This window comes from Macrobrachium nipponense, chromosome 27 (genome assembly GCF_015104395.2).
Source record: "Macrobrachium nipponense isolate FS-2020 chromosome 27, ASM1510439v2, whole genome shotgun sequence".
Lineage (NCBI taxonomy): Eukaryota > Metazoa > Arthropoda > Malacostraca > Decapoda > Palaemonidae > Macrobrachium > Macrobrachium nipponense.
In genome coordinates, this window is record NC_087216.1 from 42,203,685 (window position 1) to 42,217,018 (window position 13,334).

The 13,334-nt window shown below is 40.3% G+C and overlaps 1 protein-coding gene across 4 annotated transcripts in view; it reads left to right on the top strand.

The window, feature by feature from the left end:
- Positions 1-13,334, top strand: part of LOC135201054 (GPN-loop GTPase 2-like) — a 307,395-nt gene that overhangs the window by 248,499 nt on the left and 45,562 nt on the right. The window lies entirely within an intron of this gene.

Consider the following 13,334-nt stretch of genomic DNA (forward strand, 5'->3'; position numbering starts at 1 on the left):
CGTAAGTCATTTTGCTTGTAAGTTCAACTTCATATGCGCAGAGTATTTTATTAATACAGGCAGTTCCAGTTATCAGCAGCCTCTCGGTTATCAGTGACCTGGTTTCATGGTGCTTGTTTAGCAACAAAGTTAACTGAATTTTCGGTGCTGATAAGCCCCAATACCTGCCTATCGGCAGTGCTGATCCTATGTTATCAGCACCAATAACCGAGAATCAACGCTATTATTGCCAATTTTCGGTTATCTGCAATTTTCACTTATTGTTACACTGTCGGGAATGGAACCCTCTTTTCCTGAATCAGCATGAGGCTAAGAGGTACAGACCTCAGTCTCGGGTGTTCCTTCCAGATAACAAACTGGTTTTTCCATTTCTTTTGCCACCCCTCCCCCTTCTCTTACTTATAACTGTTGACTGCACTGGCACAGCTGGCACAGCATTTTACATATGCTCCATAATTTTGTCTTTATTCTTCAAAATTGTGCCGATGGTTGAGCGACTCATTAAGGCGTGCTACGTCAACCATTTTTTGGCCACTTTAACTTTAACTTCTTTATTATAACTACTATAGTTGCCACTGAGATGGCTTGTCACTTTTTAACACTACCACTTTCGTCAGTGGCCTTGCACTTGCCATTAGCCATGATACATAAATGGATGCAGTAAGTATTTCACAATAAAAAGAATGAATCAGCGTATGGGAGATTGAATCTCAGCTCAATAGTCCAACCAAAATGCTGTGGCGGGTGACAGGAGGTTTCTCCCGGACTATATCGTTTGCAGCCGAGAAAATTTTTTTCATTTTACCCGTAAGGAAACAGACCTACTTAAACCTAAAACCTCAGTGGTAAACGCAGATTAAGCACACAGATGGAGTGTTCACTCCGTATTTATCCCAGATTTTGTTTTAATTTCTTTTTCTTCTAAATGTAACCTTGAGTAACCTTTGCGTGTGTGTGTTAGTGTGTGCGCATACAGACCGAAAAGGAATTTTTAGCACACACACATACATACATAACTGCTAAGATGGAACATGGACAATAATTAAATGACTTGAAATTATGGCATTATTATAAGATCCGTGATTATTATTTCCAAAAAACACACAAAGAAAGAAAAATCATTGGGAACAACCAAAATGTACTCTGTTTCTTTAGAAAACAAAGTACAGTAAATGACAGATCTCAGGTAAAGTCATAAACAAAGGATTAACCTCGTGGCTGAGATTTACAAGGATAAATAGGCCTGGCAGAGCTGCATTCTTTTCCTGGACCCACCCTAGCAATCTTAGAATCCTTTAAAGACACTTTTATATACTTTAACTTCTGAAACGATAGAGCCTATCAAATAAACACAAAGGCAAGGTATGGTTGACCCTTTACATCATACAGATGTAGAGATTTGATAAGGGATAACCTTTTATAATCTTGTGATTGCATTACCTACCCAAGAATAAGACTGCTTTCAATGAACAAGGAGGTTTAATAGGCCAACTTGATCTTACCGAAAGATTTTATTGGCTACTGGGGTCACGTTTTTAAAGGATTGAAATTCCAGCTTGCATGACTTTGACCGATGTGATGAGAGTTTACAATTGGGCACATAAAACTACTGATATTCTAGATGTAAACATTTTATAATAAGGAAAAAAAAAAAGTAAAAAATGAAAGTGTGGGTGAAGGGATTGGTCTCGCACCATCCAGTACATAACTTAATCCAGCTTTACTAATAAACTGATGAGATTTTCCTCTTTATCTACGAGGGAAAAAGTCCTAAACTTTTAGATTCAAATACGAATCATTCTGATGACAGGTCCTGTCATCCGCCACAACATTTTGGTTTGACCATCGCTTAGGTAGTACAGCGGAAGACCCAGCTGCCTCCTCAATTCGATGAGGCAGACCCCTAGAAGTCCAGTGAGGAGACTTCTTGGGGGGGGAAGACTACCTTCTCCTTCTTAAGCATGGAGCCTTAGAAGGCGAATGGGTGGAGGCTGATCAAAAATATGATAATCCCAAAGAGTAAGATGACGGCAATTGAGCTCTCCTCCTACTAGGCTTCTCCAATTCCTGCAAGACTTCTTCTACTGGATGAGGTATATTTACCAGCAGGAATAGAGTTAATAATCACTGGGCAGTGACGAAGGCTTTGTCCAGTGATGAAACTCCAGGATAGCAGCGGCAAATGAATATGATTTCTAGCAGGGGAACAGTAAACACACTCAAGGACCAATATCACAGCATGCTGCGAGTCACAAGTACAATTCCAAGGTTGGGATAGTCAACACGAAGAGATATCCAACCATTTACTGCTGTAATCAACTACCACTATTATCCCTCTTACGCCGAAGGGGTATAATAAAAATCGTCTCCCGTATGCCGAGGCGGTCTCGCTGTGAGCGCCAAAGCAGAAAAAATATTTTTTTCAAAAAATCACAGCACGCTTAGTTTCTAAGATTGGCTCCTTTTTTTGTCATTGCCTGAAGTTTAGTATGCAACCATCAGAAATGAAAAAAAATATCATTATATATAAATAATGCGATATATGATAGCGCGAAAACAAAATTTCATATATAATTGTATTCAAATCGCGCTGTGAGCAAAACGGTTAAAGCTAACGAGTTAATTTTTTTCGTTGTATTCTACACTAAATTGCGATCATTTTGGTATATAACACATTGTAAAATGATCAAAGCAACACAGAGAAAATATTATCACAAAATGATGCATGAATTCGTAACGCATGGAGGTAAAAAAATGTTTTTTCAAAAATTCACAATAAATCTAAATATTGTTCTAGGGACTTCCAATTTATTTCAAAATGAAGATAAATGATTGAATATTACTATACTGTAAGAGTTTTAGCTTACAATTGCAGTTTTCTACCATTTCGGATGAGTTAAAGTTGACCGAATGTCGAATTTTTTTAATATATTTTTTTATATGCAAATATTTCAAAAATGAGAAAAGCTACAACCTTCAATTATTTTTTGTTGTATTCTACATACAATTGCGCACATTTTCATATATAAAACTCTATGAAATATGAAATGGAGCAAATATAACGATAATGCGACGTACGCATTTCGGAGATTTGCGGCGGAGAATCCGCGCGCGGAGGGAAGGAAAGTTTTTTTTTTTAAATTCACCATAAATCAAAATATTGTGCTAGAGACTTAGAATTTGTTTCAAAATGACGATAAATGACTAAATATTACTAGACTGTAAGAGTTTTAGCTTACAATTGCGTTTTTTTGACCATTTCGGTAGAGTCAAAGTTGACCGAACATGATATTTTCATGATAAAATAAAGTTTCACATATACTTACCGAACAGTTACATAGCTTATAGCTTCTTACCTACGGCAGTCGAAATTCAAATTGTTGGCGCCAGCGGCGTTGCTATCTTAAGTATAGGTGATACAAGACCCGCCCACATCCGGGAACCCTGGGTACTGCTAGCCTTCTACCGTCAATTTTCGTTTAGCCGACACGTCCATCTGTGGGAGGTGGGTGGGCTTTGATTATGTAACTGTTCGGTAAGTATATGTGAAACTTTATTTTATCATGAAAATATCATTTTCACATAAGTGACTTACCGAACAGTTACATAGCTGAATCCAAACTACCCGGAAGGAGGGTAGATGGACTACATAAAAAATAAAGACAGTAAGACCACATTAAACAGCAAATGTTGCAGTACCCTACCTTGTGAGAGAGCAGCTGCAGGAGAATACTGCCTCTGGTTGGCGCTCTCATCACTCGTAGGAGACGTGGCAGTATAGGCCAGGGTCGTCCCTACTTAGTGGGATTTTGTAACCATGACAAGACCGTTGGTTGACAAAATATTAAAAAACAGATAATGCCCTTGCCCTGGGCTTCAGAAACCAGATAAACAACAGACCATCACCTATACCAAAAATAATGACATACTCAAAAGTAATCAATAAGATCTGGAGGTTCTCCAAAGCACTATGAGCCTCCAGTCTGCCCACGACTCAACAACCTATAACAAGGCGAGGAGACAGTAGAGGATAGAAAGTTCCCCTATGTTTCCTTTCCCAACACCATGCCCGCTACCGACAAAGGACCCAATTTACAACAACTATCATAGGTAGCCTCTACATTCTTCAGGTAAAATGAGGCGACACAGATCTCGATCTCCAAAAACGTAGATTGAAGAATCGAGGAAAAGCGGCACATATTGTGCTTGAAGCTTAAGGATGTCGCCACTGCACGTATTTCATGTGCTTTCACCTTAAGCACATTTAGAGTCCGATCTTGGACTTGAGAGTGTGACTCCAGTATCAGACTTCTAAAAAGAACGAAATAGCGTTCTTGGAGAGGGGTTTTGCAGAATTCTTAACCGAACACCAAAGTCGGTCGGAATTACCTCTAACGGATTGTGTCCTTGACAGGTAACATTTCAGAGCTCTGACAGGACATAGTAAATATTCTTCGTCCATCGGACCCACTATATTAGATAATCCCTTAAGTACAAAAGATTTAGGCCATGGGTTAGAGGGAGATTCGTTCTTTGCTAAAAATTCGTTAACAAAAGAACAAACCGCATTACGATTTTTGAACCCCACCTCTTTGTGGATGGCTTGTAACTCACTCCACTCTTCCTTGCTGTAAGCCAAAGCGAAGAGAAAAAGTGCCTTCCTCGTTACATCTCTCAAAGACGCTTCACGAAGTGGCTCGAATCGTGAAGACATCAGAAAAGTTAAAACTACGTCCAAGTTCCAGTCCACACTATCCTTCTTGGATACTTTTACTGTATTAAAAGATTTAATTAAATCTCCAATATCCTGGTTAGAGGAGATGTCAAGGCCCTCTATGCTTAAACACTGAGGACAGCATAGCTCTGTACCCTTTAATTGTCGATACCGACAAGTTCTTAACTTCTTTAAGGTACAGCAAAAAATCAGCTATTTCTGTCACAGAGGTTTTAGAAGACGAGAAATTATGTCTTCTGCACCACGTCCTAAAGACTCCCCACTTTGATTGGTAAAGCTTGGCAGAAGAGCTTCTTCGACAGTTAGCAATAGCCTCTGCCGCTCTACGAGAAAACCCCTTAGCTCTGACGAGTTTCCGGACAGTCTGAACCTGTCAGTGACAGAGCGGACAAATTTCGATGATACCTGTCGAAGTAGCCGAGGATACTGAGGAAGAAGTATGGGATGGTCTATAACCAAACTTGATAAGGTCTGGAAACCACTCTTTCCTGGGCCAGAATGGTGCTACCAACGTCATTGACACATTTTGATGTGAGAGGAACTTGTTCAACACCTCTCTGATCATTCCAAATGGGGGAAAGGCGTAAACGTCTAGACCCGTCCAATCCTGAAGCATTGCGTCGGTCTTCCAAGCAAGAGGATCTGGAAACTGGGGAACAAAAGATCGGAAGTCGATTGTTCCTCGACGTGGCAAACAGATCCACCTGAAGGTCTTCCCCAACGTTTCCACAGTTCCTGACAAATTTTGTCTTGCAATGTCCACTCCGTGGGAAGAACTTGGTTTACTCGACTGAGTTCGTCTGCCAGTACATTTAACTTCCCCTGTACAAACCTCGGAACGAGGAAATATCCCGATCTTGAGACCAGAGAAGGAGATCTTCTGCGACTTTGTTGAGGGAGAATGAATGGGTTCCTCCCTGATTCCTGATATAAGATAGAGCGGTGGTGTTGTCGGAGTATACTGCCACTCTCTTTCCCACGACCAAAGGAGCGAATGCTTGCAGACCGAACCAAATCGCCTTCAACTCCTTCATGTTGATGTGATTCAACCTCTCTTTCTCTGACCATAATCCTGAGATCTTTTTGGTCCCTAGGAGAGCTCCCCAACCTCTGTCGATGCGTCGGAGTATAATTCTACGCTGGGTTCCTTAACCCCTCTTTACCGGGTGGGTGAGCAGAATGTAAACATTGTGTTTCGCTGCCGAACTGAATCTCTCGGTAGTGACTCGAGTTTGGAGGGGTGCCCATCGTAAAAATATTTGCCAAAAATACACTAATCAAGACAGGCTAATGAAATTATCAGGTATTATTAGCACTATAATAACGCATATTCTCTGTTAGTTTTATCATCCTACAGGGAAAATAAATGATTTTATGAAAAAAAATGTGAAACTCAGTGTCCCTTGTACAAGGGACCTGGTGGTCGGTGAAAAACTACGGTCTTGAATAGAAATTCGGTCTTACAGAATGTTGGTATATTGCACCTGGAACATGCACATAAAGTATTATCAAAATAGAACAGTAAATAAGCACGTAATAACAAAAAAAAGAGCAAAAACTAAAGCGAAAGCCCGCCAATAAATATGGAAATCGCAAATATTATAGTATATCTTTCAAAAAATTGGGCGATGTCATTTTCTACGTTTTCTAAGATTAGTTTCATCACAGAAAACAACTTTAGGGGCATTAGGGGTATCTAAACTAATTTTCAAGTTTCTTGTCCTCAGAAAAAAATCGCTTTTTGCTTTTTCTCTGGTTTGGTTTTTTATATATAAAGTTACTATAAGGCTTTATTTCTACCTTCATTTATCTGGTGTTCATGATTTTTATTTGAACAAAATGTAATAAGTGAATAAATAAATAAATACAGTAAATGATGATACAACTGGTTTTTACTTGGGTAGAAGTTATTACATGTTTACGCTTGTCTGGTTTTGTGATTTTTTGTTGAGACGCAGTTCATCTGTCACCTACACACTACTATAAGCAGTAATAATACTATTTTTTTTGGGTTCATCATACGTCTGGCATCGTGTCATACTGTTTATTTTGCTCCAAAACTCTTCAAACCGAAATTACAGAATGATTGGAAGTCCCTATCTGAAAAGAGGAGTTTTGGTGGTACTATGCGTACCACCTTATGCACCCGGTGCGGTATAGTAGACTTCAATGGTGGTACCCACCTACCTCCAAACAAACTTTCGGTAATGAAGAGGTTAATGTCAGGGAGAGACCCTCCTGCAATCTTTCCCTCGACATCCACCATCTCAAGTCGTTCTTGATCTCTTCCGACACTGGGAACGAATACGTGTCTGGTTGAGACTTCCAACACCAACTCGCTTTGAGATAAAACTGAAGAGATCTCATGTGAAGACGACCCAACTTTACAAACGTCTCTACTGATGATAACGTCCCTAGAAGACTCATCCATTCCAAGGCGGAGGAGGACTGACGATTCAGGAATTGGCTCACTTTTTTGAGGCAAGATTCTATTCTTTTCGGGGACAGAAAAACCCGAAAAGTCTGAGAGTCCAGAATCATCCCCAAATAGGGGATCTTCTGGGACGCACTAATTGAGACTTCTCTAGGTTGATGAGAATTCCCAATTGACTCGCTAATGACAGTGTCTTCCGTAAATCCTTCACGCACTGTGTCCTCGAACCCGATCTGAGAAGCCAGTCCGTCCAGGTAAAAATGCTGCATTTATGCCCAACATATGCAGCCATTTCCCCAATGGAGCAAGAACACGAGTAAATACTTGAGGGGCCGTCGAAAGGCCGAAACAAAGGGCTCTGAATTGATACGTCCTCCTTCGAACACAAATCTCAGGAACTTCTTTGAACTCTGGTGAATCGGGACATGAAGTAGGCGTCCTTCATGTCCAGGGACACCATCCAATCGCCTGGGCGAAGTGCCGACATCACAGAATGATTTGTTTCCATATTGAACTTTGTCTTCAGCACAAAAAGGTTCAATGCGCTTACATCTAGCACTGGCCTCCAACCTCCCGAGGCTTGGGAACTACAAAGAGTCTGTTGTAGAATCCCTGAGAACTGTCGAGGACTTCCTCTATTGCTCCCTTCTTGATGAGTGCATTGACCTCTGCTGCTAAAGCCAAAGCTCTCTCTGATCCTGGAGAATATGCTGTTAAGCTGATTGGTGTATCGGAGAGAGGAGGATCTAAAACAAAAGGAATCGAGTATCCCTCTCGAAGAACTTGAACTACCCATTGCTCTGCACCTCTTCGACTCCATTCTTCCCAAAAAAGATGGAGTCTTGCCCCTACTTGCACGTGAAGGAACGGCTTCTCACTTGTCCGAAGGTTTGGGGGGAGGTTTCTTGAGGACTTGTACTGTGGACGCAAATTAGTCCTGGTCGTTGCCACTTAGGTTTATTCCCTCGAAAGGGATGCTTCTGAAGAGGAGAAGACTTAGCTCCTGTCGTAGTAGGCTCTTTCGGACGTCTGGAAGACTGAAGAAGGAGATCATTAGTAGATTTCTTTCTAAATCCGAAAGAATTTGCTGAATGGTTTCTTCAGGGAAAATATGAGATTTACAGAGAGGAGCAAACATGAGAGCCGACTTCTGGTTATTAGTGACTCCTTTAGACACGAAAGAACACCACCTTTCTCTCTTCTTCATCACTCCCATTGTGAAAAGGGCTGCTAATTCTCCTGACCCATCTCTAACAGCCTTATCCGCACAGGACAGAACTCCTAACCCAGTCTGTGGCAAAATCTTCTTCTAAAGACTGACAGTCTTCAATCTTGCGAGCTAAAGAGGCAATAGTCCAGTCCAAAAACTAAATACCTCAAATACTTTAAAAATATTCTTCACCAAATGGTCCAGCTCTTGAAGAAGGAAAACAAAATTTTAGCTGACGAAAAAGCTGCTCTTCGGTGTGAGTCCACTAAACCGGAGAAGTCTCCTGGGAGGAGGCAGACACTCCCAAAGAAGGAACTTCTCCAGTTGCGTAGAAGCGATACGCTTTACTCTGAAGCTTAGAAGGTGGGAAAGCAAACGAAGCCTTACCGTCCCTCTTCTTAGAAAGCCACTCTGTTGACTCCTTAAGGGCCTGCTTCGAGGACTGAGAAAGAACCAGTTTAGGTAGACACGAATACGCTGTCTTCCTATCTTTAACGAACATTGAATGCGGTGAAGACGGAGAAGCAGGTTCAAAGTAATCTGGATAAGGTGGACAGGAAAAATTTAAGAAGACTCGAATAAGCCGACGAATCCTTGTCATCTTGATCCAAAGCTTCCTCTTCAGACTGCACGGAAGCAGAGTCGAAATCAGGCTTATGTTCTACCCCGGTGGAGGATTTCAACAAACTCATAAGATCCTGGAAATGCTTCTTAAATGGAGCTAAGGTAGAATCGTCTAACACTGTAGCAGTCGATGGTCTTTCAGTCGAAGAACGATTCTTTCTAACAGGTGAAGTCTTCGCACACGAGTCGACACAGGCGAACAACCAGTCGAAATTCCTATCGACTCACGGCGAGGGGAGTCGAACAAAGACGAGCGAATACGCTTCTCTGGACAGTAATACGGAGTCGAACGAGGCGACCGAGCCGAAACTGCGACCGAGACTCGCTTGGGAGAGTCGAGCGATCGTGAATTATCACAAAGTCTAGTCTGAGAGCCATTGCTTTTAGCCGAAAAATGCGACTGCGGAGGAGATTCACTAAAAAATCACATCCGGAGCAAAACTACACGAAGGTTGAGGACTCCAATGCCTCTTAGACTTCTTAACAGGAGTCAGTGACGAATCACCCGCAAGAATCGAATGTCTTTTTAACGGTCGAGACACCAAATCACCTCGCCTTTTGCGCACTGGCGATTGCACTTCCGAATCAGAAGACAGACGAGAATCACAAACACTAACACCTTTCCACATCTTTTTGGACGACAACCGGCGAGTCGACGGAGGTCGACGGCTGACGTGGGCAAACTCCCCCAGGAACTCTTCGACCTCCGGTATGTCTCTCCCGGGTCCCGTTGCGGGGGAGCGGGACAGTGACCTTCGTCTGGGAGTCGAGGGGAACGGACAACCGCCTCCTCAGGCGCAACATTAACACTTTGCACTGCACTAGATTTCACTGTACTATCTACGAAAGCTTTAAAAGACATTCCTAACTTCATAACTGATTCAGCTAACACTTCGAACTTTTTATCCATCTTAGACTCAAGCAAGGCAATGGTGTTGGGTTCGGAAACATGGCAACTTGAACAGGGGTAATCAAAGGAGAAGTAGGAGGACTATTAATTGGAGAAATATTCTCTAATAAAGGAGAGGCAAGAGAAGACTTATTTGTCTCCGAAGGAACAGGAGTAGTTTCTGAACCTATTCTTACTACTAGCCTAAGAGCTGCCTTCCTCTTCCTATCTTTCTCCATTTTCTCAGCATGCGATCTAACCGCCTTCCATCCCTGTTCATCCAATTCTTTACATTCATCACATGTCACATCCATACCATTACAATTTTGTCCTCTGCATTTAGTGCACTTAGAGTGCGGATCATGACATAACTTAGCTAATCTTGTTTTGCAGCCAGCGCTGCAAACCTTACATCAGATGAACTAGAATTCTGACATAATTAGCAATAATGACGAAAAACTGAATAGAGATAGCTAACTGGCAAGAAACAAAAAAAAAAACCAAAAACTTGTACATCACCAAACAAAACCAAAATCCAAAATGGCGACGCAGGAGACTGCAGCGAAAATCTCACAGGTGTTACCCGTGAGCGGCAGAAACGAAAATTGACGGTAGAAGGCTAGCAGTACCCAGGGTTCCCGGATGTGGGCGGGTCTTGTATCACCTATACTTAAGATAGCAACGCCACTGGCGCCAACAATTTGAATTTCGACTGCCGTAGGTAAGAAGCTATAAGCTATGTAACTGTTCGGCAAGTCACTTATGTGAAAATGGTTTTTTTATTTTTATTAATCGTGATTTATATGCAAATATTTCGAAAATGAGAAAAGCTGCAACCTTCAATCATTTTTAGTTGTAGTTCTACATAAAATTGCGCACATTTTCATATATAAAACTTTATGTAACGGCTAATTTAAAAGTGGTGTAAACATTAAGACAATCGCAATAAGAAATTTCTTATTTTTTTCGGAAAAGTTACCTCGCGGACGTAAGGAAAAGGTTTTTTTTTCCATAAATTCACCATAAATCAAAATATTGTGCTAGAGACTTCCAATTTGTTGCAAAATGAAGGGAAGTGATTGAATATTACTAAAATATGAAGAGTTTTAGCTTACAATTTTGTTTTTTCAACCATTTCGGTGAGTCAAAGTTGACCAAAGGTTGAAATTTTGGCACTTATTGGTATCTATATGAAAATATTTCAAAAACCGATAAAAGCTATAACCATGAGTTGTTTTTAGTTGTATTGTGCATGAAATTGCGCACATTTCCATATATAAAACTTTATGTAACGGCAAATTTAAAATGGTGCAAACATTACCACAATCGCACAAAAAAATTTATCGGAAGAGTTACCGCGCGGACGCAAGGAAAGTTTTTATCATAAATTCACCATAAATCGAAATATTGTGCTAGAGACGTCCAATTTGTTGCAAAATGAAGGTAAATGATTGAATATTACTAAAATATAAGAGTTTTAGCTTACAATTGCGTTTTCGACCATTTTTGGGTAGAGTAAAATTTGACCAAAGGTTGAAATTTTGGCACTTATCGTTATTAATATGAGAATATTTCAAAAACTGATAAAAGCTACAATCATGAGTATTTTTTTGTTGTATTCTACATGAAATTGCGCACATTTTCATATATAATACTCCATGTAATGGCTAATTTAAAAATTGTGCAAAAATTATGTCAAAATGACGAAATAATTTTCTAAGAGTGTCACGATACTTTTGTATGCGTAAGAAAGAAATTCACGCTTGTGTGCCTGCGTAACGATTGTAAACAAAACAACGCCTTGATCCGTGAGCTCCCAGCATCCCCCAAGGCGCGTGATTCAAAAGTTTTCGGCTGGTAGGCCTATAACTATTTTTCCGCCAGTTTTTAAAAATAACTTTTTTATGTCGACGTTTAATACGTCCAATCGGCACCCGGGAGACAATTTATCTCGACATTTAATACGTCCAATCGGCGTAAGCGGGTTATTAGCCTGTATAAGAAAGAAAATATGATTTAAAAAAATAAGGGTACTCCTCTCGCATCCAACGGCACCGCCCTTCAAAATGAAAGATCCCTCAAACACCAACACCACACGCCCCTCTTCTATCTTTGTCCAATAGCTAGCAAAAGGGCGAAGGAGAAGAGGAAATACCAGAAGAAACAATGGACAAACCTCCAAAGTTCCCCTCTGTAATTTCAAGCGTAACCATAAATTTCAGATGAAATACATGTCTCATCCTAACGTTAAAAGTTGAAAAGTTCCCCTCTGTAATTTCAAGCGTAACCATAAATTTCAGATGAATACATGTCTCATCCTAACGTTAAAAGTTGAAAATAGTAATAAAGTTGTTGGCCCACCCTTGCCGCTGGACCTTTAACACCAAAGCAGAAAGGCAGCTAGCAAGGCTATCACAAAAAAGTGGGTTTGCATTTAATTATTAAAGTCAATTAATTATTAATATCAAACACAGTATATACATATCCATTCAAAATAACAAATTAAAGCTCCTACCAGGAAAATTATAATTAAAGGGTATTGAGCAAGAGCTCACAAGCATACGCCTTCAACAGAAGACGGCCAAAAGCAAAGTGGAGGGTTTGCATCCAGGCAGGCAGGCCTACCTGCCTACCAGACAGTAGTTACTGCCTAACCACCTTGTTCAAGACTTTAACGGCCGTATTCCAGCCTATGCTGAAAGTAATTCCTTCCATAAAGGACCAAGGGTTTGTATATCGTGTAGGAACAAATTTATTTTATATCTTTTTAAAATTTTGATTATGATAAATAAACAAAATGTAAAAAAATAGTTTTGTTTTTAATGCGGTATACATAGAACATACAGGCTTATACATAATTTTGAGTGCTAAAATAAAACCTTCTTCAGACTGAAAAAAAGGGTTAGGGCGAGTTACAAGAAAAAATAATACCACAGGATTAGGGCGAGTTACAAGAAAAAATAATACCACAATCATTAAAGAAACCCACAAAAGAACAATATGGAATTTTTAAAAAACCTTCCCTCAAATCAGTTGTGATAGGCAGATCGTGGGGTAGGATGGGTGGGACTAGATTAATTATACAGGTAAGTATTATTAATATTAATTTTAGAATAAAAATTCCATATTAATAAACATTACCTTAATATAATTTATCTAGCCCGATTAACCACATTGAAAAGGAGGAGGGAATCTGAATACAATTTCCCCTTCGGACAGAATAGGAGAAAAACAAACAAAGAAATATATATCATAGGCAGTCAAACTCAACCCAAGGTCTAAGATACTAACAACTCAAAGTCTCCTACCATAATGCCACCAAACTGCAAAAGCACAGGACAAGGAGTAAGTGCATAGTCAGTCCGTCTGTACTAAAGTCAGGTGACCGACCAGGTGACCAGTCAGACGAATTGCGGACAGCAAGGCTGCACCCTGAAGACTA